A 26,569-nucleotide genomic window follows, 5' to 3' on the forward strand; every position below is an offset into this window, starting at 1 on the left:
AGTTTGGGGCTCTATATTACTTGCTTGAGCCTTAATCAATGTGATTTTATTCAATGGTTTGTTCTTTGAATGGTTGCAAAAACTGTAGATTATCTTACTGAGGACTGTACAAACATGAAGGTGCGGTATGAAACTTCAGGTTGAAACTGTTTGAAGCATTATAAACATTCATGTCACAACTAGATTGTATAAGGATATTAGCTGTGATGAGACTCACTGCATTATCTTTTTAGTGAATTTTATGAAATCCCCATTCCATTCAACAGGCACATGTTTAAAAGAGCATTGTCGTTGGTGTTAATGGGGGAATGTGTTCCTTCATTGTATTTGGCCCTTTTGTATTGCACTCTTGATATTAAATTAAATGTGCCTTGAAATAAACAAACACACACAAAAAATTTTTACAACAAATATGACAAGGGGTTAATAGGTATTAAGTCTTTTTTTTTTTTTTTTTTTTTTTTCCTTTTGAGATGGAGTCTTACTCTGTCACCCAGGCTGGAGTGCAGTGGCTCCATCTGGGCTGACCGAAACCTCCGCCTCCCGGGTTTAAGCGATTCTCCTGCCTCAGCCTCCAGAGTAGCTGGGATTACAGGCCTGAGCCACCACACCTGGCCCAATAGGTATGACTTCTGTCGTTATGATCTCATGTGGCACAGTGAAAGATGCAGGTACCTGAAGATCAAAGAGGGTTTCTCACATTGTATGGGCTAAGTTCCCCCAACTCTCCTTGTTTGCCTTACTTCCAAGAAAAGGGCAGTTCCGTGGGCTCTGCATGGTTTCTGGCCTTGACCCTAGCTGACTGCACAGAGAAAATCAGACCGCACAGAGAAAATCTTCTCCAAATGGAGCCTCCATCACCTGATTCACCTCTTTACGACCCCATATCTGGTGGATAAGGCTATTCTGGTTTGGCTTTTTTTGGACTATGGTGTAGGATTTTAGATTTATTCAAGTGATTTTTTTAAACTATAAAATGTAACAAACACATGAGTATTTAAAAATATATATGTTCATTTTTGGGGATAACAATAATATAAACACCCATGTTCCATCCATCAGGCTACGAAATAGAGTAGTATCCCCCTCTCTCTGCCCCAAATCATCCCTTCCTTCCCCCTCCGCTCCTGACGTTTGTGATAACCATTCCTTTGCTTCTCTTCCTGGTCTTGATCCCCAACATGTATTTCCCTAAACAATACACTGTTCAACTCTGCCTGTTTTGAACTTTGTATAAATGGATCTTGTTGTAATGGTTTTTTTTTTTTTTTTTTTCCTGCGACTTACTTATTTCACTCAATGTTATGTTTTTGATGAATTTTCCCTATTAAGGATATCTTGTTAAAATCTGCCTATTGAATTTAAAAAATAAATATTAATTCTGGATGGAGGGTCAATAGATGTTTGTTAAATTCTCTGCATTTCTAGGATTTTTCCTGCAAGTTAAATTACATTAAATTTAAAAGTGCATGCTTGGGTCTGCCTTTCAAAAAATTTTCTAGGCCGGGTGCAGTGGCTCACACCTGTAATCCCAGTACTTTGGGAGGCCAAGGCAGCTGGATCATGAGGTCAGGAGTTCGAGACCAGCCTAGCCAAGATGGTGAAACCCCGTCTCTACTAAAAATACAAAAATTAGCTGGGCATGGTGGTAGGCGCCTGTAATCCCAGCTACTCAGGAGGCTGAGGCAGCAGAATTGCTTGAACCCGGGAGGCGGAGGTTGCAGTGAGCCGAGATGGCGCCACTGTACTCCAGCCTGGGTGACAGAGCAAGACTCTGTCTCAAATAATAATAATAATGATAATAATAATAATAAACTTTCTAGAGTCATGGATGAGGATGATTTGTCAATGTGTATGGCTGATAATCATGTTTTTCTGGGCTTTTATACCTGACTACTTTTATGACCTTGAGCTATTTTAATCATGGATCAGTTGCTAGCCTTGTGGACCATTGGCTATATACTTAAACATTCTTTTATTTTTTTCTCTCTCTTTAAAGTAGGGAATAGGATTCACCCCGTCATTTTGTTGTGACATAACATTCTTTGAGGGAAGTTACTGATATTGGAAATCAGATTTAAAGAATCTAACAATTTTAAGATACATCATTTATTTAACACTTTCAGCTTTCTGAGAAAAAAAGAAGGAAAGGAGGGAGAGAGGGGGGAAAGAAAGAAAAAAGAAGAAAATGAAAAAAAGACCACCACAATGAATTTACAAATCCTCCCAAAGTGCATCATAGTATCAAGAAAACACAGTAATTGGCCAGGCGTGGTGGCTCACGCCTGTAATCCCAGCACTTCGGGAAGCCAAGGTGGGCGGATCATGAGGTCAAGAGATCAAGACCATCCTGGCAACATGGTGAAACCCCGTCTCTACTAAAAATACAAAAATTAGCTGGGCGTGGTGGCACGCGCCTGTAATCCCAGCTACTCGGGAGGCTGAGGTAGGAGAATCACTTGAACCTGGGAGGTGGAGGATGCAGTGAGCTGAGATCTTGTCACTGTACTCCAGCCTGGGTGACAGAGCAAGGGTCCATCTCAAAAAAAAAAAAAAAAAAGAAAAAAAGAAAATATAGTAATTAACGCCTTCTGCCAGGATCACCGTCTTGGCCTGACTCCTTTTCTAACATGCCAAAGGACAGAAGAAGCCCTCTTTCCGGACCCTTCTGTTTCTCATAGAGAGGCTCAGCCTCTATCCTACGTGACTGGGAGAGTGGGTAGTTGCTAAGAACTTGGTAAAGTGGTAGAAATACAGTTAGACCAAGACAAGGGATTAATACAGTAGATTAAGCACATGCATCCCATTTTGTTCCCTTCTGAACTTTTACTAAAACAAGAATAAGAATATGCTTTTTTCTGTTGTTTTTTGAGACAAGGTCTCACTTTGTTGCTGAGGCTAGGGTACTGCGGCACAATCATAACTCACTGCAGCCTTGAACTCCTGGGCTCGAGCGATCCTCCTGCCTCAGTCTGCCAAGTAGTGGGACTACAGGTGTGCATCACCATATCTGGCTATTTATTTTTAATTTTTTTGTAGAAATGGGGTCTCATTATGTTGCCCAGGCTGGTCTTGAACTCTTGGCTTCAAGTGATCCTCCCACCTCGGCCTCTCAGAATGCTGGGATGACAGGCATGAGTCAGCATTCCTGGCCAAAACAATACTTTTTAAAAAGATGTAACAATAGTGAAGAGAATAGGAATGGAGGCAAAAACTTTGACAACTAGAAAGCAGATGTTCATGTGGTTCCGACTTTGAAGACTTCAGGGAGCTGGATTCTCAAGACTGTAGTAAAGGAAGCTCACAAGTAGTTAAAATTACACTGAAGAATCTTGAAAAAAAGGAAAATTGTCAGCACTAGGTACCTCTGGAATTTGGGATTAAGGGAATGTTTAAAATAAGGAGGACTGGGTAAAGCTGTATGTGAAAGTGAAATATCTAGATCTTCCTCCCCAGTTGTACACCACTGGGCAACAGTTTCTCATCAACATATGATCAATAAATTAGGTTTATCCTCTAGAGAAGATAAAACAGAAAGTCTCTGGATTGGCGGATGCCACCCACATTTGAGGGTATAGGTAACATATTCAAAAGCCAGAAGATTAAGAAACAGTTTGTGAGAATATATTTGTTCTCAGGAAATATACATTGAAGTATGAAGAGGTTAATGGACATTGTGTAGCAATCTCTACTCCCAAATGGTTCAGAAAAAATAAATATTAATTTGTGTGTGTGTGTTGGGGGCAAAATATTAAATGTAGCAAAATGCTAAAAATTGGTAAATCTGGGATAAAGAATATATGGGCATTCTCAGGACTTTTCTTGCAACTTTTATCTAAATTTGAAGTTACTTTAAAATAAAAAGGGTTTTTTTTTTTTTTTTTTTTTAAAGAGAGACAATATGCATACTGAATACTGAATGCAGAGACCACCACATCCTTTCTGCCTCTACCCGTTGGCTATCAAAAGCCCTATGGCCAGATCCTTACCTTACAGAATAATATCCCTCTCTATGGAGTTTGAGCAGCTCAAGAGGAAGGACTTAATGTTACTTAACTGGGGGATTCTCTCCCCAACAGCCCACTGAAAATGACTCCTATAGCACTCTATGCCTCACCCACATGGTCAGATCTTCCAATCACCTCTTTAGTACTCCACACTTAAGCATAAACAGACAGCAGCAAGGCAAGATAGATACCAAAGCAAACAGAAAAAGCCCCACTTAGAGAATTAGAGATTATGCAAGGGGAAAACTGGGGGGCGGAAACTATCATTAATATTCTCTGAGAGATAAGGCGTTACATTCATGAAACAAGAAGATCCTCTTCTATTAAAAGGAACGTTCAGAGAATAGAAAATAGCTCTTAGAAATTTTTTAAATGTTAGTAAAAATGAAGAAATCCATAAAAAATTAGAAAAATAAATTTTTAGGAGTACCCCAAAAGTAGAGAAAAAAGACAAAGAGATAGAAAATTAAAGAGAAAAGGGGCCAGGCGCCGTGGCTCAAGCCTGTAATCCCAGCACTTTGGGAGGCCGAGAGGGGCGGATCACGAGGTCAGGAAATCGAGACCATCGTGGCTAACACGGTGAAACCCCGTCTCTACTAAAAAAATACAAAAAAAAAAAAAAAAAAAAATAGCCAGGCGTGGTGGCAGGCGCCTGTAGTCCCAGCTACTCAGGAGGCTGAGGCAGGAGAATGGCGTGAACCCAGGAGGCGGAGCTTGCAGTGAGCCGAGATCCGGTCACTGCACTCCGGCCTGGGCGACAGAGCGAGACTCCACCTCAAAAAAAAAAAAAAAAAAAAAAAAAAGAGAAAAGGGGATAAAATAAGATTATCTATCTGGTGGATCCAAAACCCAAACAATAGGAGATCCAGAAAAAGGGAAAATGAGAAGCAGATATCAGCAAAGAAATAATTAAAGAAAACTTATCAGGACGAATAACAAATTGTCAGATTGAAAGCCCCATTGAGTGTCTGACACAATAGATTAAAAGACTTACACCAAGATACATCACTGTGAATTTTCAGAACATTTGGAACAGAGAAAACTCTACAAGCCTCTAGAGACAGAATGGAATCTGAATGGTTTTGGATTTCTCCTTAGAAACTCTAGAAGCAAAAGGACTACAGAGACTAAGGGAAATTATTTTCAGGCCAGGTGTGGTGGCTCACACCTGTAATCCCAGCACTTTGGGAGGCCAAGGCAGGTGCATCACCTGAAATCAGGAAAACTCCTGATTTCAGACTGGCCAACATGGCAAAACTCCATCTCTATTAAAAATACAAAAGTTAGCTGGGTGTGGTGGCACATGCCCATAGTTCCAGCTACTCAGGGGGCTGAGGCAGGAGAATCACTTAAATCCCAGGAGGCGGAGGCTGCATTGAGCCAAGATCGCGTCACTACACTCCAACCTCGGCAACAGAGCAACACTCTGTCTCAAAAAAAAAAAAAATTTTCATATATAATTTTATTTTTATACCCAGCTCAGTTATCATTCATGTATGAAGATAGATTAGAGCTGGGTGTGGTAGCTCATGCTTTATAATCCCAGCACTTTGGGAGGCTGAGGCAGGAAGATTGCTTGAGCCCAGGAGTTCAAGAACAGCCTGGGCAACATGGTAAGACCCTGTTGCTACAAAAAATAATCTTAAAAATTAGCTGGGCATGGCAGTGCATGCCTGTAGTCTCAGCTATTCAGGAACCAGAGGCAGAAAGATTGCTTGAGCCTGGTAGGTCGAGGCTGCAGTGAGCTGTGATTGTGCCACTGCATTACAGCCTGGATGACAGAGCAAGACCCTGTCTCAAAAAAAAAAAAAAAAATATATATATATATATATATATATATACACACACACACACACGCACATACACACACATATAGAGAGAGATATAGATAGATTACAAACATTTTCAGATCTTCAAAAATCTCTCCCCCAAATTTGCCTCCCATCTACTCTTGATTCAAGATGCTCTCAAACAAACAAACCAACAAACAAAACTTAGTCAAGAACCAGGACATATATCAGTAAAAAGAAGATTCTAGACAGAAGAAGGGCAAAGGAAATACAAGCAGGACAATGAAAAGAGGTTCTAGGACCATAGTTACACAGCAGATGTACAGGGCAACATGTTTAGCACATTCAAACTGTCAACATATTGAAGGTTATAATTTCCAAGATCCCTGTTGCTATTCAACCATCTTTTCTTTTCTTTTTTTTTTTTTTGAGATGGAGTTTCACTCTTGTTGCCTAGGCTGGAGTGCAATGGTGCAACCTCGGCTCACCGCAACTTCCGCCTCCAGGGTTCAAGTGATTTTCCTGCCTCAGCCTCCCAAGTAGCTGAGATTACAGGCATGCATACATAACCACGCCCAGCTAATTTCATATCTTTTTAGTAGAGGCGGGGTTTCTCCATGTTGCTCAGGCTCATCTTGAACTCCTGACCTCAGGTGATCTGCCCACCTCAGCCTCCCAAAGGGTTGGGATTACAGGCGTGAGCCACTGCGCCCAGGTGAGTCATCTTTTCAACTTGAGGACAGAGTGAGCCTGGCACTGATTCTTTTTTTTTTTTTTTTTTTAGATGGAGTTTCCCACTGTCACCTGGGCTGGAGTACAGTGGCACAATCTTGGCTCACTGCAACCTCCGCCTCCCAGATTCAAGCGATTCTCCTGCCTCAGCCTCCCAAGTAGCTCGCCATCACGCCCGGCTAATTTGTTTTATTTTTAGTAGAGATGGGGTTTCACTGTGTTGGCCAGGATGGTCTCCTGACCTCGTGATCCACCCCACCCCCCGCCCCTCGCCTTGGCCTCCAAAGTGCTGAGATTACAGGCATGAGCCACCACAGCCTGGCACTGATTCTTATCTAACGTGGCTTGGCTTAAAGCCATATGCTAATGAATTTCTGCTCTTCTTTCTATGTCCTGCTGCTTAAATCAACTGAAGACTTTTAACTTCACCCCACAGAAGTAGTCTGTTTTGATTTACTCATGAGCACTAGAAGTAGGTTATAAGCGGCCGGGTGCAGTGGCTCACGCCTGTAATCTCAGCACTTTGGGAGGCCGAGGCAGGTGAATCATGAGGTCAGGAGTTCAAGACTAGCCTGGCCAATGTGGTGAAACCCTGTCTCTACTGAAAATACAAAAATTAGCTGGGCGTGGTGGTGGCGTGTGCCTGTAATTCCAGCTACATAGGAGGCTGAGGCAGGAGAATTGCTTGAAACCAAGAGGTGCAGATTGCAGTGAGCCAAGGTTATGCCACTGGACTCCAGCCAGGGTGACAGAGGGAGACTCTGTCTCAAAAAAAAAAAAGAAGTAGGTCATAAGCATAGAAGCATAAAATACACACTTTAAGAGGCTGAGGCAGGAAGATTACGTGAGGCCTGGAGTTTGAGACCAGCCTGGGCAACATAGCAAGGCCGCATGTCTACAAAATATTAAGAAAACAAACTTAGCTGAGTATGGTGGCACACATTTGTAGTTTCAGCTACTTAGGAGGCTGAGTCAGGAGGATTGGTTGAGCCCAGAAGTTCAAGGCTACAGTGAGCTGTGGTTGGGCCACTGCACTCCAGCCTGGATGACAGAACAAGATCCTGTATCTTAAAGAAAAGAAAAGGGGGCATAAAATACAAAGCAACTCACTCCCACACATTTCTGTCATGTATCCACCACCAAGTCTATATACGCTCCAGCTAAGCCTGATGGCCCAGCCATGCTGAGCCCTGTGATAGCCCACCTCACTCATGATCTTACCCACTGACCCGCACATAACAGCAGCCCTTTCTCTACAGAACTGGGTTTTTATTTGTTATGCACTTTTAAAAAATAAACAACCTATTATTTAGGAATACAAATTAAGATGGAAAACTAAAGAAAAGCAAGAAATTATCAACACAGGATAGTGATTACCTGAAAGTTGGGGAGGGGGAAATGGAGGGAAATGCAGCTGGAGGGAGAACATTAAAGGTACTAGTAATGTTTTATTTATCAACATGAGTGTGTACAGGGGTGTGTGTATGTGTGTGTGGGTTTTTTGTTTTTCGTTTTTGTTTTTGTTTTTGTTTTTGAGACAGGGTCTTCCTCTGTTGTCCAGGCTAGAGTGCAGTGGTGTGATCTCGGCTCACTGAAACCTCCACCTCCTGGGTTCAAGTGATTCTCATGCCTCAGCCTCCCGAGCACCTGGGATTATAGGTGCCTGCCACAACACCTGACTAATTGTTGCATCTTTAGTAGAGACGGGGTTCCGCCATGTTGGCCAGGCTGTTTGGAACTCCTGATCTCAAGTGATCCACCCACCTCAGCCTCCCAAAGTGCTGGGATTATAGGCATGAGCCACCACACCCAGCCCTGAATATCTGTGTTAGGTACTGTTGCCTTCCTGGGTGAAGGACATCAATGACCATTTATTTCCTCTGAAGTAGCTGGTTCATCATGAACTTCCTTTTTTTGCAGGGGGGTGGGATGCAGTCTTGCTCTGTCACCCAGGCTGGAGTGCAGTGGTGCAATCTTGGCTCTCTGGCCTCTCAGGTTCAAGTGATTCTCCTGCCTCAGCCTCCTGAGTAGCTGGGATTACAGGTGGGAGCCACCATGCTTGGCCGGTCATGAACTTTCTAATTCAGATAGTTACTGTGTCGTTCATGACGGTGGTCAATCCTTAGACTGCCAGGGAAGAAAAAAGGGCAGACTAATTTAAAACAATTTTTTCCTCGAGGAATTTCAATGATCCCCTTACAATCCATTTTTAAGTGCTCAAGTAGTTCTGTCTGGTTAGAGGAGGGGTCAATGTGACCAAGTGCAGGAGGTGAATCTCTAAAGGCAGACAATGCCAGGTCATGAAGAACCTTGTGTGCTGAAATCATTCTGTGTTACAGGGAGGTCTCCCGCTAAGCCAGGATGAAGATGAAGTGTGTGCTGCCAATGACCTCCACCCCTGGCCTTCCTTCATCAGTGCATCTTGGGTAGATCAGGACACACTGTGGAACTCTAGCAACACGTAATATGGGAGCTCACAGGAAATGCCATAGCTTCTTAAATCAGGTCAGCAGTTTTTTGAGAAACAGCTCTTGCCTTGCCACTGGTCTTTGGTAGAAGTTGAACATCTAGCCATTAGACACCAAGGCACCAGGTAAGCTGAGCTGCTTTACGTGGACCAGGTGTCAGCTGATCCAATCAGCCACTATATTGCTACTGCTCACTGGTGCTACATCTTCCAAAGGAACAGATACATGTAACGAGGACTAGGCCAGAACAGGTCCTGGAAGATGGCTGCTTCAAGAACAGATGGATCAAAGTCTCCGTGCGGTGGCTCATGCTTGTATTACCAACACTTTGCAAGGCCGAGGCAGACAGATCACCTGGGGTCAGGAGTTTGAGACCAGCTTGGCCAACATGGTGATATCCCGTCTCTACTAAAAATATAAAAATTAGCTAGGCTTGGTGGTGCCTGCCTGTAATCCCAGCTACTTGGGAGGCTGTGGCAGGAGAATTACTTGAACCTGGGAGGTGGAGTTTGCAGTGAGCTGAGATCATGTCACTGTACTCCAGCCTGGGCAACAGAGTGAGACTCCATCTTCCCCCCACCAAAAAAAAAAAAAAAAAAAAAAAAAAAAAAAAGAACAGATGGAAGATATTTGCAGTATGTCTACTTATGGTGCACTCTGGCCCCCACTTAACTGTGGGCACTACTATGTCCTTATGGAGAATTCTTCACTAAATCCAACTGAATGAGGAAAAACTATTTTGAGCCTGACTTACCAGCGAAATTTGTGGTGCTGTAGTCTTACAAGTTGTCCTGGGGCTGGGTGTGGTGGCTTATGCCTGTAATCCCAGCACTTTGGGAGGCTGAGGCGGGCGAATCACCTGAGGTCAGGAGTTGGAGACCAGCCTGGCCAACATGGTGAAACCTTGTCTCTATTAAAAATACAAAATTAGCCAGGCGTGGTGCTGTGTGCCTGTAATCCCAGCTACTTTGGAGGCTGAGACAGGAGAATTGCTTCAACCCAGGAGGTGGAGGTTGCAGTGTTTGGAGATGGCACCATTGCACTCCAGCCTGGGCAACAAGAGCAAAACTCCATCTCAAAAAAAGAAGAAGAAGAAGAAGAGTAGGAGGAGGAGGAGAAGAAGAAGAAGGAGAAGAAGAAGAAGAAAAAGAAGAAGAAGAGGAAGAAGAGGAAGAAGAGGAAGAAGAGGAAGAAGAGGAAGAAGAAGAAGAAGAAGAAGAAGAAGAAGAAGAAGAAGAAGAAGAAGAAGAAGAAGAAGAAGAAGAAGAAGAAGAAGAAGAAGAAGAAGAAGTTGTCCTGAAGGACAGTGAAACAGAAAAATCCTCCAGCCAGATAGAACATTAAGCAGCGCATCTCCTTGTCCAGCTCATCAAGAAGAGAATAGCCTGAATTGAGAACCTACCTCAGTTCACAAGTAAAGGCTGGTGGCTGGACTGGATGATCAGTGACTTGGAATGACCTTGATTTGGAGGGTAGCTGCTTAGGGGAGGAGGTTTGAGGACAGACCTCTCAGAACTGGCCAGTAGTATGCAACTCTCTGTGCCCAGATAGATGTTCACCAACAGCCCTATGCTAAGAAGAAGCCTCCTAATAACCAGGTTGGCAAGATGACTGGAGCCAGCTGCCTCCTTCTCTCACCACTTTAGTGCTTGCTCAATGACTCATGAATAAAGTGGCAGTGGTGGCAAGTTAGGAGCTGTGCAAAACCTCATCAACGTGAACTTCCCTTCACCAAAGCCAGCCTTGGGTATCATGGGCTCATAGCCATTGCTTTGGCCTAGCATGCCAGCAGCAGCCACCAGTCCTGAGTCCCCGTATGGTATCACTTCCAGGAATCAGTTGTTATGTGGTAGTAGACTGATTACAAACCAAAGGACCTCTTCAGTCCTGAAGAGGCTAACAATCCATCCTCACAAGGAAGGAGACGTAGGGGGCAACAGTACATCCTCACAAGGAGGGGTACGTATGCTTACTTTGCATTTGTTTTCTTTGCCTGTTGTACTTGTAGCACCTCCATCAATGGACTTACAGAAAGTTATACTTATCATAGGACTCCTGAATAATATTACCTGTAACCTAAAAAGTCAGTCCACACTGAAAAAAGAAAAGGACTGGGGTTTATCTTCTCAGGATTCATTGATCTTACTGTGTACTCAATCACCTAACAGCAGCTAGCTGCTCATTTACAAGGGTAGCATGGTCAAGTGGGAACAATAATGTAATTGCCAACCGCTACAGAGAGACGAAGCAGGAGAAAACTTGCCCATCTGAATGGAACTGGACATGCAGAATCATGTGGATAGGAAAAAGCAGCATATCTGAGGCACTGCAGGTAGTTAAGAAGGGCAGAATATAGGGCAGGCAGGTGAGCTTTGTGGGTCCCACTGTAATCCCAACACTCGGGAGGCTGAGGCAGGTGGATCATTTGAGGTCAGGAGTTCGAGACCAGCCTGGCTAACATGGTGAAACTCTGTCACTACTAAAAATGCAAAAATTAGCTGGGCGTGGTGGCACGCAACCCGGGCTTTCCCCCACAGGTGATAGGAAGCCAAAGATGGTTGCTATAAGATCGACCGGGACAGTTTACATTTTGGAGGAAAGCCTCATAACCTCCTCCCCTCCGCAAGCCTTGCCTCCATGCATACCCCCCTCCCCACAAGGATAGTTTATTTCCTGAGTCCTCAATGTTTTAATATTGTGTCCACAAATTCTTTGACACTACTCCTTCCCAGAGGTGGGGCTTCCCCTTCTCGTTACATGCTGGCTGGATTTGGTCACTGGTATCTAACAATACAATGGAAAGGAACGACTTTACAGTGGAGAAATCCGCTTAACTGAACCATCGAGGTTAATATCACATAGCCCCTGATATGATGTGATGAGAAGGACATGTCACCTGTCCTATTCCCAAAAGCTGGGAGAGGGTTACACAGAAACATTCTGCATTATCTTTGCACCTCTTCCGTTAAATCTGAAATTATTTCAAAATTAAAGTTTAAAAAATGATTTCAGAGTAAAAATGTTTAAAAGTGGGGGATGACTTCGCTTCCAAAAGATCCTCAGTAAATGGGATTTTTATTTATTATTTATTCAAGACAGGGTCTCACTCTTTCACCCAGACTGGGGTGCAGTGGCACAATCTCAGTTCACCACAACCTCTGCCTCCCAGGCTCAAGCGTTCTCCTGCCTCAGCATTCCTAGTAGCTGAGGTTACAGGCGCGTGCCCAGCTAATTGTTGTATTTTTAGTAGAGACAGGGTTTCACTATGTTAGCCAGGCTGGTCTCGAACTCCTGACCTCAAATGATCCACCCACCTCAGCCTCCCAAAGTGTTGGGATTATAGGCGTGAGCCACTGCACCCGGCCTGGATTTTTATTTAATTAATTAATTTATTTATTTATTTATTTTTGAGATGTAGTCTTGCTCTTTCCCCTAGGCTGGAGTGCAGTGGCCCAATCTCAGCTCACTGCAACCTCTGCCTCCCAGGTTCAAGCAATTCTCGTGTCTTAGCCTCCCGAGTAGCTGGGACTACAGGCACCTACCACCATGCCCAGCTAAACGTTGTATTTTTAGTAGAGACGGGGTTTCGCCATGTTGGCCAGCCTGTTTGGAACTCCTGACCTCGGGTGATCCATCCCCCTCAGCCTCCCAAAGTGCTGGGATTACAGGTGTGAGCCATCGCACCTGGCCTCAGCCTGGATTTTTAAAGAATATATTGGCCAGGCACAGTGGCTCACGCCTGTAATCCCAGGACTTTGGGAGGCCGAGGTGGGTAGATCACGAAATCAGGAGATCAAGACCATCCTGGCTAACACGGTGAAACCCCATCTCTACTAAAAATACAAAAAATTAGCCGGGTGTGGTGGCAGGCGCCTGTAGTCTCAGATACTCCGAAGGCTGAGACAGGAGAATGGCATGAACCCAGGAGGCGAGGCAGAACTTGCAGTGAGCCAAGATCGGCCACTGCACTCCAGCTTGGGCGACAGAGCAAGACTACACCTCAAAAAAAAAAAAAAAAAAAAAAATATATTTTGGGCCAGGCATGGTGGCTCACGTCTGTAATCCCAGCACTTTGGGAGGCTGAGGTGGGTGTATCACTAGGTCAGGAGTTGGAGACCAGCCTGACCAACATGGTGAAACCCTGTGTGTACTAAAAATACAAAAATTAGCCGGGCTTGGTGGCATGCACCTGTACTCCCAGATACTCAGGAGTCTGAGGCAGGAGAATTGCTTGAACCTGAGAGGTGGAGCTTGCAGTGAGCCAAGATTGCGCCACTGCTCTCCAGCCTGGGCAACAGAGGGAGACCCTGTCTCAGAAAAGAAAAAGAGAGAGAGAGAAAAAAAAAAGACATGAGCCGTGTGCAGTGGCTTGCATTTGTAGTCCTAGCTACTCTGGAGGTTGAGGCAGGAGGATCACCTAAGGCCAGGAGTTTGAGACCATCCTGGGCAACATAGCAAGATCCAGTTGCTACAAAAATTTTTTTTTTTAATTAGTAGAGTGTTACAGGCAAGAGCCTGTAGTCCCAGCTATTCAGGAGACTGAGGTAGGAGCATCCCTTGGGCCCAGGAGTTCCAAGCTGCATTGAGCTGTGATTGGGCTACTGTACTCCAGCCTGGGCATCGGCAAGACTGGGTCTCAAAAACAAAACAGAACAAACAAAAGAAAATAGAAATAAAGAAATATTAAAGATAAAGATAGAAATTAAGGGCAGGAGAGACGTACAACAGAGAAGATCAATAAAATCAGACATTTTTTTTTGAAAAAATTCATAGCATTGATAAACTTGTCAATAATATTCAAGCAAAAAAAGAATGCAAAAATAATATTAAGAATGATAAAGAAAATGTATTTACAGGCTGGGTGTGGTGCCTCGCGCCTGTAATCCCAGTACTTTGGGAGGACGAGGCGGGAGGATCACCAGGTCAGGAGATCGAAACCTTCCTGACTAACATGGTGAAACCTCATCTCTATTAAAAATACAAAAAAATAGCTGGGCGTGGTGGTGCGTGCCTGTAGCCCCAGCTACTCAGGAGGCTGAGGCAGGAGAATGGCGTGAACCTGGGAGGTAGAGCTTGCAGTGAGCTGAGATTGCGCCACTGCCTGGGCAACAGAGCAAGACTCTGTCTCCAAAAAAATAAATAAATAAAAATAAAGAAAATGTATTTACAGATACAACAGAAATCACATGGCTTATACAAGGATATTATAAACAACTTACTGAAAACTAAATGAAATGGATACATTCTTAGAAAAATATGTTATCAAAACTGGTTACAGAAGATAAAAAGCATAACAATCTTATGACCGTTAAGAAATTGAATCAGTATGCAAACATTTTCCTGTGAAGAAAATACTACATCTGGATGTTTTTCTTGATGAATTTCTCCAAATGTTTAAAGAAAAAATAATTATGTTTTATAAAACTTTTTAGAGTATAGAAAAAGAAGGAACGCTCCTTTCTCATTTCATGAAGCAAGCATAACTTTGATACAAAACCAAGCAAGAGGCCGGGCGTGGTGGCTCATACCTGTAATCCCAGAACTTTGAGGGGTCAACGCGGGAGGATCACCTGAGGTCAAGAGTTCAAGACCAGCGAACATGGTGAAACCCCATCTCTACCAGAAATACAAAAATTAGCCGGGTGTGGTGATGCATGCCTGTAATCCCAACTACTAGGGAGCCTGAGGCAGGAGCATCGCTTGAACTCAGGAGGTTGCAGTGAGCCAAGATTGCGACACTGCATTCCAGCCTGGGTGACAGAGCAAGACTGTCTCAAAACAAAAAACAAAACAACTATTAGCGATGTGGAAATAGAAGGGAAGTTCTTCGTCCTCATAAAGAGGATCCTCAGAATACCTATAGCAAACATCATCCTTAATTTGAAAGCATTCCTTGTAAGATTAGAAGCAAGATAAGGGTACCAACTATCATCGCATAAATGACAAAAAAGGGAAAGAATACCTTTATGTAAATGAATAATAGGAACTTCCACTCAGCAAAAGACACTCTTAAGACTGAAAAGAAAAGCTTAAAACTAGGGGACATAATATGCAACGTATATGAACTGACATATATCAGTACTTCGAATATATGAAGAACTAAGAAAAATATAAGCAATCCAACAGGAAAATAGACAAAAGACTTGAAGAAGAGATTCCCAGAAAAGAAAACTCAAATGGCCAATAAACAAAGGTCAATCTCACTAGTAATCAGGTAAATGCAAATTAAAATACTACAAATAATAACAACTCTAATAAGAGTTAACACTTATATTGTGGTCTCTATATAAAACTTAGACTGGTTTAGTGCCACAACTATATATAGTAACTTTAAAAATTCTCACAACAATCCTATGTCATAGTATGGTAGGTATTAGTGCTATTCACTAATATACCTTGCATGAGAAAACATAAGAATCCTTAAAATCATGTAGTATAAATCCAGCAAACTGTCCTTTTTCAAAGTTTTATGACAATCCTGTACTTTGTATTTCCACAAGACTTTAGAATTTGCTTGTCATTTTCTTTTCCTTTTTTTTTTCTTTTTGAGATGGAGTTTCACTCTTGTCACCCAGGTTGTAGTGCAGTGTCGTGATCTCAGTTCACTGCAACATCTGCCTTCCGGGTTCAAGTGATTCTCCTGCCTCAGCCTCCCCAGTAGCTGGGATAACAGGCATGCACCACCATGCCCGGCTAACTTTTGTATTTTTAGTAGAGACAAGGTTTCACCATGTTGGCCAGACTGATCTCGAACCCCTGACCACAGGTAGTCCACCTGCCTTGGTCTCCCAAAGTGCTGGGATTACAAGTGTGAGCCACGGCGCCCAGCCTGCTTGTCAGTTTCTATAAACAAAGCCTGCTGAGATTATGATTACAATTGCATTGAATCCATAGCTCAACTTGGGAATAATTGATATCCTAACACCACTGAGTTTTCCAACCACAAAACAAGGTGTATCTTTCCATTTTCTTAGTTCTTTTTCTTTTTTTTTTGAGACAAAGTTTTGCTCTTGTTGCCCAGGCTGGAGTGCAATGTGGGTGATGATCTCTGCTCACTGCAACCTCCGCCTCCCAGGTTCAAGCGATTCTCCTGCCTCAGCCTCCCGAGTAGCTGGGATTACAGGTGCCCACCACCAGGTCCAACTAATTTTTTTTGTATTTTTAGTAGAGAGAGGGTTTCACTATGTAGGCCAGGCTGGTCTCGAACTCCTGATCTCAGGTGATTCACTCACCTCAGCCTCCCAAAGTGCTGGGATTACAGGTGTGAGCCACTGTGCCCGGCCCCATTTTCTTAGTTCTTAGCTCTTGGCAATATTTTATAGCATTCAATGAACAGATCTTTCACTTATTTTGTCAGATTTATCCCCAAAGCTTTCATAGTTTTAAGCAACTGTAAAAAGCTAGTTTTTTTTTTTAAATTTTAACCGCCAACTGTTTGTTGTTAGTATATAGAAATACACTTTATTTTTTTAAAAATTCTGGTAAAATACACAAAACATAAAATTTACCATCTTAACAATTTTTAGGTGTTCACAGGTGTTAAAAATACATTGATATTCTACAGCCATCACCACTATTCATCTCCAGAACTCTTTTCATCTTGTAAAACCAAATATCTGTACCTATTAAATAATAACTCCCCACTTTTCTTTTCCTCCAGCACCTGGCAACTACTATACAACTTTCCATGTCTGTAAATTTGACTACTTTATGTAAGGGAAATGATACAATATTTATATTTTTGCTACTGGCCTATTTCACTTGACACAATGTCCTCAAGTTTCATCAATGTTGTAGCATATGTCAGAATTTCCTTCCCTTTTTAAGGCCCAATAATATTCCGCTGTATGTATATACCACGTTTTGTTTATCCATTCATCTGCTGATGAACATTTGGGTTGCTGCCACTTCTTGGCTACTGTGAATACTGCTACTATGAACATGGGTATACAAACATCTCTTCCAGATTCTGTTTTCAATTTTTTTTTTTTTTTTTTTTTGAGGTGGAGTCTCACTCTGTCGCCCAGGCTGGAGTGCAGTGGCCCAATCTCGGCTCACTGCAACCTCTGCCCCCCGGGTTCAAGAAATTCTCCCACCTCAGGCTCCCGAGTAGCTGGGATTACAGGCTCGCGCCACCACGCCCAGCTAATTTTTGTATTTGTAGTAGAGACAGAGTTTCGCTATGTTGGCCAGGCTGGTCTCAAACTCCTGACCTCAGGTGATCCGCTCGCTTTGGCCTCCCAAAGTCTGGGATTATAGGTGTAAGCCACCGCGCCTGGCCTGTTTTCAATTCTTTTGGATATATATCCAGAAGTGAGATTGCTAGATCTTATGGTAACTCTATTTTTCACTTTTGAGGAAGCTTTATACTGTTTTCCACAGTGGCTGCACCATCTTATATTCTTAACAACACTACACAAGGACTCCAATTTTTCCACATGCTTACCAACACTTCTTGTTTTTTTTTTGTTTGTTTTTTTGAGACGGAGTCTTGCTCTGTCGCCCAGGCTGGAGTGCAGTGGTGAGATCCCGGCTCACTGCAAGCTCCGCCTCCCGGGTTCACGCCATTCTCCTGCCTCAGCCTCCGGAGCAGCTGGGAGTACAGGCGCCCACCATCACACCCGGCTAAGTTTTTTGTATGTTTAGTAGAGACGAGGTTTCACCGTGTTAGCCAGGATGGTCTCGATTCCCGATCTCGTGATCCGCCCGCTTTGGCCTGCCAAAGTGCTGGGATTACAGGCGTGAGCCACCTCCTCCGGCCCACTTCTTGTTTTTTTGTTTTTGTTTTGTTTTGAGACGGAGTCTTGCTCTGTTGCCAGGCTGGAGTGCAGTGGTGAGATTTCCGCATACTGCAATCTCTGCCTCCTGTGTTCGAGCAATTCCCCTACCTCAGACTCCTGGGTAGCTGGGACTAGGCGTGCACCACCATGCCCAGCTAATTTTTTTCATTTTAGTAGAGACGGGGTTTCATCGTGTTGGCCAGGATGGTCTCGATCTCCTGACCTCGTGATCCGCTCGCCTCGGCCTCCCAAAGTGCTGGGATTACAGGCGTGAGCCACTGCGCCCAGCAATTTTGTGTGTTTTGTTAGTAGCCATTCTACTGGGTGTGAAATGATATCTCATTGTGGTTTTGATTTTGGATTTCCCTAATGATTAGTCATGTTGAGCATCTTTTTAATGTGTTTATTGGTAATTTGTATATTTTCTTTGGAAAAACATCGGTTCAAATCTCTTGACCATTTTTGGATTGAGTTGTTGTTTTTATACTTGATGTTTGTATATTGATTTTTTTTTTTTGATACGAAGTCTCGCTCTGTTACCCGGCTGGAGTGCAATGGTGGGATCTCAGCTCTCTGCAACCACCGCCTTCCGGGTTCAAGCAATTCTCCTGCCTCAGCCTCCTGAGTAACTGGGACTACAGGCACACACTACCATACCCAGCTAATTTTTCTATTTTTAGCAGAGATGGGGTTTCACCATGTTGGCCAGGATGGTCTCGATCTCCTGAACACGTGATCTACCCGCCTGGCCTCTCAAAGTGCTGGGATTACAGGCATGAGCCATGATGCCTGGCCATATGTTGATCTTATATCCTGCAACCTCGATAAACTTATTAATTCTAGTAGTTGTTTGTAGGATATGCTAGATATTCGATCATGTCATCTTTGAATAAAGATAGCTTTCTTTCCAATCTGGATGACTTTTCAGTGCAATAATCTGTGCCTGACTTTTAACTATAAATTTCGTCATTTTTATAGATACAGGATTATTCAAATCATCTACTTATTCTTACGTGACTTTTAGTACATTGTCTTCCAAGGAATTTTTTTCATTCAATCTAGTTCTTAAATGTATTGCCATAAAGTTGTTCACAATATTCCTTTTTTTTAAAGCACTTAAAAAGTCTATAGTTGTTTTTCATTCCTCATATTGTTAATTTATGCTTTCTATTTTCCTAGTCAATCTTCTTAGAACTTTATCAATTTTATTAAGCTTTTCAAAGAAGTCTTTTGGTTTCTTTGATTTTCTCTATTGCTTTTCTGCTTTCCATTTCATTGATTGGTGCTCTTCATTATTTCCTCCTTTTTACTTACTATGGGGCTTGTTCTTTCTCTTCCAATTTTTTTGAGTAGATGCTTAGTTAATGGATTTGAGATATCTCTTCTAATAAGACCATTTACATTTCTCTCTAGGTATAGATTTAGCTGTATTCCATAAATTTTGATATGTTTCTTTTTATGCGCATTCAATGAAACATCCGTTCAAATTTCTTGAACATCTGTTTTAGAAGTTTTCTAACTTCTTTTGTCATTTCTAACTTCTCTTTGACTTATGTTGTTTGATCTGCAAATATTTTGTTTTCCAGACTAATTTCATTTTGATCAGCAATCATACTTCATATAATTTTAATCTCTTAAATGTATTGAAATTTATTTTACAACACAGAACATAGTCTATCTTGGTGAATATTTTCTGCATGCTGGCAGAGTACATGGATTCTTTTGTTGTTGGGTACAATGTCCTACAAACAAGTAGCTCAAGTTAATTGACAATATTGTTCAAGTATTCTATATCATTACTCCTTTTCTTTCTACTTAAAAACATCAATTATTAACATAGTGTTGAAATCCTAAACTTTAATTGTGGATTTCTCTATTTTTCCTTTAGGTGCTCAGTATTTTTTTATTTTTTATTTCTTATTTTTTATTTTTTTGAGTCAGAGTCTCACTCTGTCACCCAGGCTGGACTGCAGTGGCTCAATCTTGGCTTACTGCAACCTCTGCCTCCTAGGTTCAAGCGATTCTCCTGCCTCAGCCTCCTGAGTAGCTGGGATTATAGGCATGCGCCACCACGCCTGGCTAATTTTCGTATTTTTAGTAGAGATGGGTTTTCACCATGTTGGACAGGCTGGTCTCAAATGCCTGACCTTGTGATCAGCCCGCCTTGGCCTCCCAAAATGCTGGGATTACAGGCATGAGCCACCATGCCCAGTGGCTCTCAGTTTTTGATTCAGCATTTTGTAGGCCTGTTATTTGTTCCATAAGCATTTTGGATTGTTGTGTCTATTTGATAAATTGACTCTCGTATCATTCTGAAATATTCATCTTTATTCCTGGTAATATTCCCTGTTCTGAAATCTATCTGATAGTAATACTGTCACTCCATCAGTCTTTTGGTTAGTGTTTGCCTGGCATGTATTTTTCATTCTTTCGCATTTAACATATTTGTGTCTTTTTATCTAAAACGTGTTTCTGTAGCCAGCACATACTTTGCTCTTGCTTTTATATACAATCTGATAATCTCTGCTTTTTAATTTGATGTTTAGACCACTTATATTTAATATAATTATCAACATAGTTGAGTTTAAGTGTATCATCTTGCTATAGTTTTCTATTTGTCTAATCTAGTTTTTACTCCTTTTTTTTCTTCTTTTCCTGTTTTCTTCTAAATTGAGTACTTTTGTGACTCTTTTATTTCCACTATTGGCCTAGTAGCTGTACTGTAGTTTTATTATTACTTTCAGTGGTTGTTGTAACGTTTACAATATGCATCTTTAGCTTACTACAGTCTACCTTCAAATGATGATTTGCCACTGTATGTACAGTGTAAAACTTTGTAACCATTATTCCCATTTCTCCACATTCCCCCTATTATCCATTTTACTATTACATAAGTTTTAAACCCCATAATACATTGTTATTAATTTGCCTTACACAATCATCTTATAAAGAATAAAAAAATTGTACTTATCCACACATTTCACAATTACAGAGTTCTTAACATTTATCTGTAAATCAAAATTTCAGTCTAGTATCCTTTCCCATTATTTTTGAAGAAGTATCTTCAATATTCCTGGAAGTTCATGCTTGCTACTGATAAACTACCTTAGTGCGTGCTCTCTCTCTCTCTCTCTCTCTCTCTCTCTCTGACAAAGTCTTGCTCTGGAAGTTCATATTTTCTAGTGATAAACTATCTTAGCTTTTTTCTTTCCCTCCCTCCCCTGTCTCCCTCCCTTTATTCCTTTTTTTTTTTTTTTTTGAGACAAGGTCTTGCTCTGTCACTCAGGCACTGCAGCCTTGACCTCCTAGGCTCAAGCAGTCCTCCCACCTCAGCCTCTCAACTAGCTGGAATTACAGGCATGCACCACCACATCCAGCTATTTTTCAATTTTTTATTTTGATAGAGATGGGTGTCTCACTATGTTGCCTAGGCTGGTCTTGAACTCCTGGTGTCAAGCGATCCTCCTCCCTTGGGCTCTTATCGTGCTGGGATTACAGGTGTGAGCCACTGCACTCAGTTGCTTTTTTTCTTTTCTTTCTTTTTTTTTTTTTGAGACAGAGTCTCACACTGTTACCCAGGCTGGAGTGCAATGGCATGATCTTGGCTCACTACAACCTCTGCCTACCGGGTTCAAGCGATTCTCCTGCCTCAGCCTCCCAAGTAGCTGGGACTATAGGCATGTGCCACCATGCCCGGCTGTTTTGTATTTTTAGTAGAGACAGAGTTTCACCATGTTGGAGAGGCTGCTCTTGAACCCCTGACTTCAGGTGATCCACCTGTCTCAGCCTCCCAAAGTGTTGGGATTACAGGCGTGAGCCACTGCACCCAGCCACTTTTTTCTTTTTTGTCTGAAACATTTTTATTTATCATTCATTTCTGAAAGATATTTTTGCTGAGTAAAGAATTCTAGGTTGATTTTTAAAAATCTTTCAGCAATCTGAAGACTTTTTTTTCTTGGTTGAATAGTTTCTAATAACAAGTCTAATGTAATTCCTGTCCTTGTTCTTTCCTGTGTATTATCCTTTTTTTCTGGCTGATATTAAGACTTGCGCCTGGTTTCAGCAATTTTACTATAATGTGCCTTGGTGTGGTTACAATTTTATATTCCGCTTAGTGTTATTTGAATGCCTTGAATTTGTGGGTTTATAGTTTTTATTAAATTTGGGACTATTTCAGCCATTATTTCTTCAAATCCCCCACGTTCCTTTTAATATAGGCAAATTCATTTTCAGTACCAAGATGACACCCTCCTGAGGACTAAGGACAAAATGTACAGACAGGTCTTCCTATTCTGGCTGGTGAAAACAGGCACAATTTCCATTCATACGGGAGCTCTGGGAATTGTTTTTCCTGCCTTTTTTTGGTGGTTTGTTTTCCCAATTAGTTTCCAATTAGTCTCTTCTCAAATATGTGCAAATCAATGCTCATCCAAAGAAGCAAAAGGACCCCTCTGTAGATATTTGGAGTTGTATGTCTATGTAGCTTTCCCGTTTCTGGTTCTCTGTCCTCCAAACTTTAGCTACACTGGCCTCCCTGAATCCTGATATTTGTCTCCTCAAGTCAGCAGTATTGCTGGGCTTTGGGCTCTGCCACTGCCTGTCCTGTGGCCTGGAAACTGTTGCAAGGCAGTAGGCTGGGGCAATTAGATGGCTCAACTTGTTTACTTATCTTACCTTAGCAATCAGTATCCTACACTGTCTATTGTCCAATGTCTGAAAACCATTGTTTCATATATTTTGTCAGAAAACCTATGTCAGAAAACTATTTTTTATTCCAGATGTTTAAGAGGGTAGGATAAATCCAGTCCCCATTACTTAATTGTTGTCAGAGCAAATGTTCATACCTGGAAAGCATTTTAAAATACAGAGCCAAATTAATCTCTTAGAAACTCAGATCTAGTAGGTCTGGTATGGAATTCTGGACTCTTTTACTTATTAAAAAGTACTGAGATGATTCTGATACACAGACAGTGTTGTAAACTATATCTTGATACCTCAGGCAGAACCTTGTTCAGACATTTATTTTTGTTTTACTGAGGGGGAAGGCAAGATCATTTCATTTGAAAAACATTTCCTGGTTCTGAGTATAATGGGGGTACTTATAGCCAACCAATAATCCAGCTGAAAACAATTAGGAGAGCCAGCTAAAGCATAAAACATCTGTTTGAAGGCATCAGCGAGCTGCTGAAGCAACCAGGACTTATGAGGACACAATCTCAGAGAAGGGGAAACTGTATGTAGAGGTGAGCTGACATTCAGCAGTACCTTTGTTCCTTGGGGAAATTCTGGGCATAAGGCCAGAGTCTGAGTTTTGGTTCTGAGTACAGAAAGAGGCCCTAATAGGCAAAGACACCACCAGGGATGATTCTGCCAGTTCAGCAAGGTTGGAGAGACAAACTTAAGAACAAGAGGGGCCAGATTCCCAGTGAGAAGGGAGGGGTAAATAATTGAGCCCTGTACTGTCAATCTCCCTCAAGTCATTTTCCAAATTCTGAAGATGCACGAGACAGAAGGTTAAAAAGCTAAGCAGAAAGCCTCTGAAAAGCGGAGTGAAGAGATTTTGACCGTCTCATGGTTCTGCAGAAACAAGAATTAGAGTTCAGTATCCATTGGGATGAAGGGTCCCAGGGAACACACACAACTTTCAGTTGGAACCCCCAGAGGCTTATGCTACTGGAAGCAGCAGCAGAAAAGAGGTGAATTAAATCTTGCCAAAATCCAACCCCAAGTTAACTCAGTCTCCGGTTGATTAAGGTGATTAGCTCTCACTCTAAATGCTTTGCAAAGGAGAGTGGGAATCCTTCTCTGGATGAAGATAATACTATCCTCTACAATTTTTCATACTTGAATGTATGACATTCTATTAAAAATTCTCAGACAAGCTAAGAGCCAGGAAAAAAAATGACCCAAACCAATGGAAAGAATATACAATAGAAATAGATCCACAGAAGATTCAGCTATTGTAATGATCAGAAAGAGCTTTAAAATGTCTAGGGTTAAAAAATATCTAGGATTGGTATGTTCAAGAAAAGAGAGGCAACAGCAGAGAAAATACATATATAAATAAATAATTTCTCCAAATGAATTTGATTTTAAGAATCATATGAAAATTCTAGAACTTAAAAATATAATAACCAAAATTAAGAACTCACAAATGGGTTTAAAAGTACACAATTAAATAGAAAATATACCGACTCATGCATAGAGGAAAAAAAGGTGGGGAAAAAGATGGTAAGAAATACAGATGGTAAGCAATGAAAAATTCTGACATATGTATAATTTAAACCCTAAAAGGAAAGGAGAGAGAAGAGATAGTGACCAAGAATTTCCTAAAAGATATAAACCCACAAATGCAACGGACTCCGTGTACACCCATTGCACTCATGAACCTAAGTAGGACAAATACAAAGAAAACCACATCTAGACACATCATAGTAAAGCTGTTGACAACTAAAGATAAGAAAAAATCCTAAAAGGAGTCAAAGGCAAAAAGACATTACTTTCAAAGGAATAAAAGGGAGTGACAGAAATCAGAAGACAATGGAAAAACATCTTCAGAGTGCTGGGGAAAAAAAACAAAACAACAACAAAAAAAAAACCTTGACAAACCAGAATGCTATACCCAGCAAAAATACGAAGGACAATGCAAAGTTTTAGGCAATAAAACCCCACAAAAAACAAAAAGCAAAAACTCAAACAATCTTGGAGAGAACTTGTCATCAGCAGACCTGCTGTAAAACAGAGGAATTATTCAAATAGAAGGAAAACCTTCTGACAGAAGCACAGAAATGCATATTGGAATGAAGAACAATATAAGGATAGATATGTAGGTTAATCTAAATGAGTATTTATTGAACAGAACAATAAGTATAAATTCTTGTGGGGCTTAAAATACACACACAGTTAAAATCCATGACAACAATAAACACAGAAGGGAGATGGGTAGGTGGAGACACAGTATTTTAATGTCTTGGCATTACTGGGGAAGTGATAAAAATAATTATTTATTAGAAGGTAGTAAGTCAAAAAGCAATGTTGTAATCTCTAAAACTAGTAATGTATAATTTAAAAATTAATAGAGGGGGTAATGATATAGTTAAAATATTTTAATTAATTCAAAAGAAGGCAAAAAGCAGAGAACAAGGGATGTGAAATAGGTGATCCAAAATAAATGGTAAGATGTTGGGCATACATCCAAATATACCAGTAATTATATTAAATGTAAATGGACTAAAGATTTTTCCTGTTGAAACCAGGACAGAGCAATCTTCCAATTTCAGGCTGGCATGGACTCTGTATAAGACATAATTAACAAGTACAAGTGAAAAGGCAGGGATTCCTAAAGCAAAATATGCAAGGGGGAAATAACCTTTAGCTGCCAGCTCCACAGGGCTGAATCGAGTAAAGTTTGAGCTAAGAAAAACTATCCTTTCAGAGTGCAGATTGCTTTTTAACTTGCAAATGATGAAGACTTTAATCTGTCTTTGTTGCAAGATTTTTATTTTGAGAAGACCTCCTGAATGTGCCATTTAGTTATGCAAATGTAAAGCAGAGATTCTTTATGGAAGCTGTGTGAAAAGCTCAACTATGCTTTGTTGTTACAAATTGTTTTAAATTCTTGCTACTGTTTAATCCCCAGTTTGGTCTTTTCAGAGGGATGGCTGTGGCCAGTTTTCTTCCAAATTATCCAAAAGTAAACACAACTCATCTCTGTATTATTTTTCTTCTGAAGGGCACACACTATAGTCTCACATGAAGAACTCATTGTCTTTGTATTAATATGACTTTACCTGCCCTCTTTGGGAAATAAAAATCTGCCTATTCTACTAAAAGAGAATATATATAATTTTTTTTTTTTTTTTCTGGAGGCGATTTCATTACAAACAGGGACCATTTTACCTGAGAATGTGTCTATCTGATTCATCTGGGATGAAAGCGATCCTTTCTATTGGATTATTACGTATTCCAAATTTCTCTACTGCTTTGGAGATTGGGCTTGAAAGTAGGTGATGAACGGCAACTCAGTCAACCTCACTACATTACACTTCTGTTTCTGTCAGTGTCAGGATATTGATTTGGCTGGACCATCATCTGAAAAGTTATTATTCTTATTGAATGGTCCAGAGTCTACGGTATGGAAGGTAGGGCTACGGATTAGAGTGGAGACGGGACAGATAGAAAAGTTTGGGTTCCCTCTCGCTGTGTCTCCCAGGCTGGAGTGCAGTGGCGATCATAGTTCACTGGAACTCCTGGGCTCAAGCAGGCCTCCGGAGTAGCTGGGCTACAGGAGCGCCCCACCACGACCGGCTTTCTTAACGGCTTAAAAAATTGTTCATTCACGAGCAACATTTTTTTTTTAAACCATCTACTACAGTACTTGTACAACATTATTCTAAGCGCTGGAGATGCAGAGTCATTATAGGAGAGCATTTACCAGGAAATGTATTCGGAATATATAGATAGATAGACCACATATAAGTGCAAAATGAGTAGAGCAAATGATACTACTACATAAGTTCAGAAGAGGAAGTCAGCATGGAAGTTAAGGCAATGGGTGAGAGGGAGGCCCTTAAAAGCTAAAGCTGAGATACAATGAGGTATTGGGGGCGACAGTCTAGGTGGGGTCGGTCGTACGGGGTTGGGGACAGGGCAGAGAAAGGTCTGGCAGCAGGATACACTTCCACGTAAACGATTAAACATTTAGTATGTCTTTTTCATGTCTACTGTCTTTCCAGTGAATGCAGAAAAAAAAAGTATGACTCGGCCAGGTACAGTGTCTCACACCTGTAATC

At 41.4% G+C, this 26,569-nt stretch overlaps 1 protein-coding gene across 1 annotated transcript in view; it reads right to left on the reverse strand.

Moving 5' to 3' along the window:
• The window catches only part of POLB (DNA polymerase beta), a 679,334-nt gene that overhangs the window by 305,426 nt on the left and 347,339 nt on the right, over nt 1-26,569 (reverse strand). The window lies entirely within an intron of this gene.

The sequence above is a fragment of the Macaca thibetana genome, chromosome 8 (genome assembly GCF_024542745.1).
Source record: "Macaca thibetana thibetana isolate TM-01 chromosome 8, ASM2454274v1, whole genome shotgun sequence".
NCBI lineage: Eukaryota > Metazoa > Chordata > Mammalia > Primates > Cercopithecidae > Macaca > Macaca thibetana.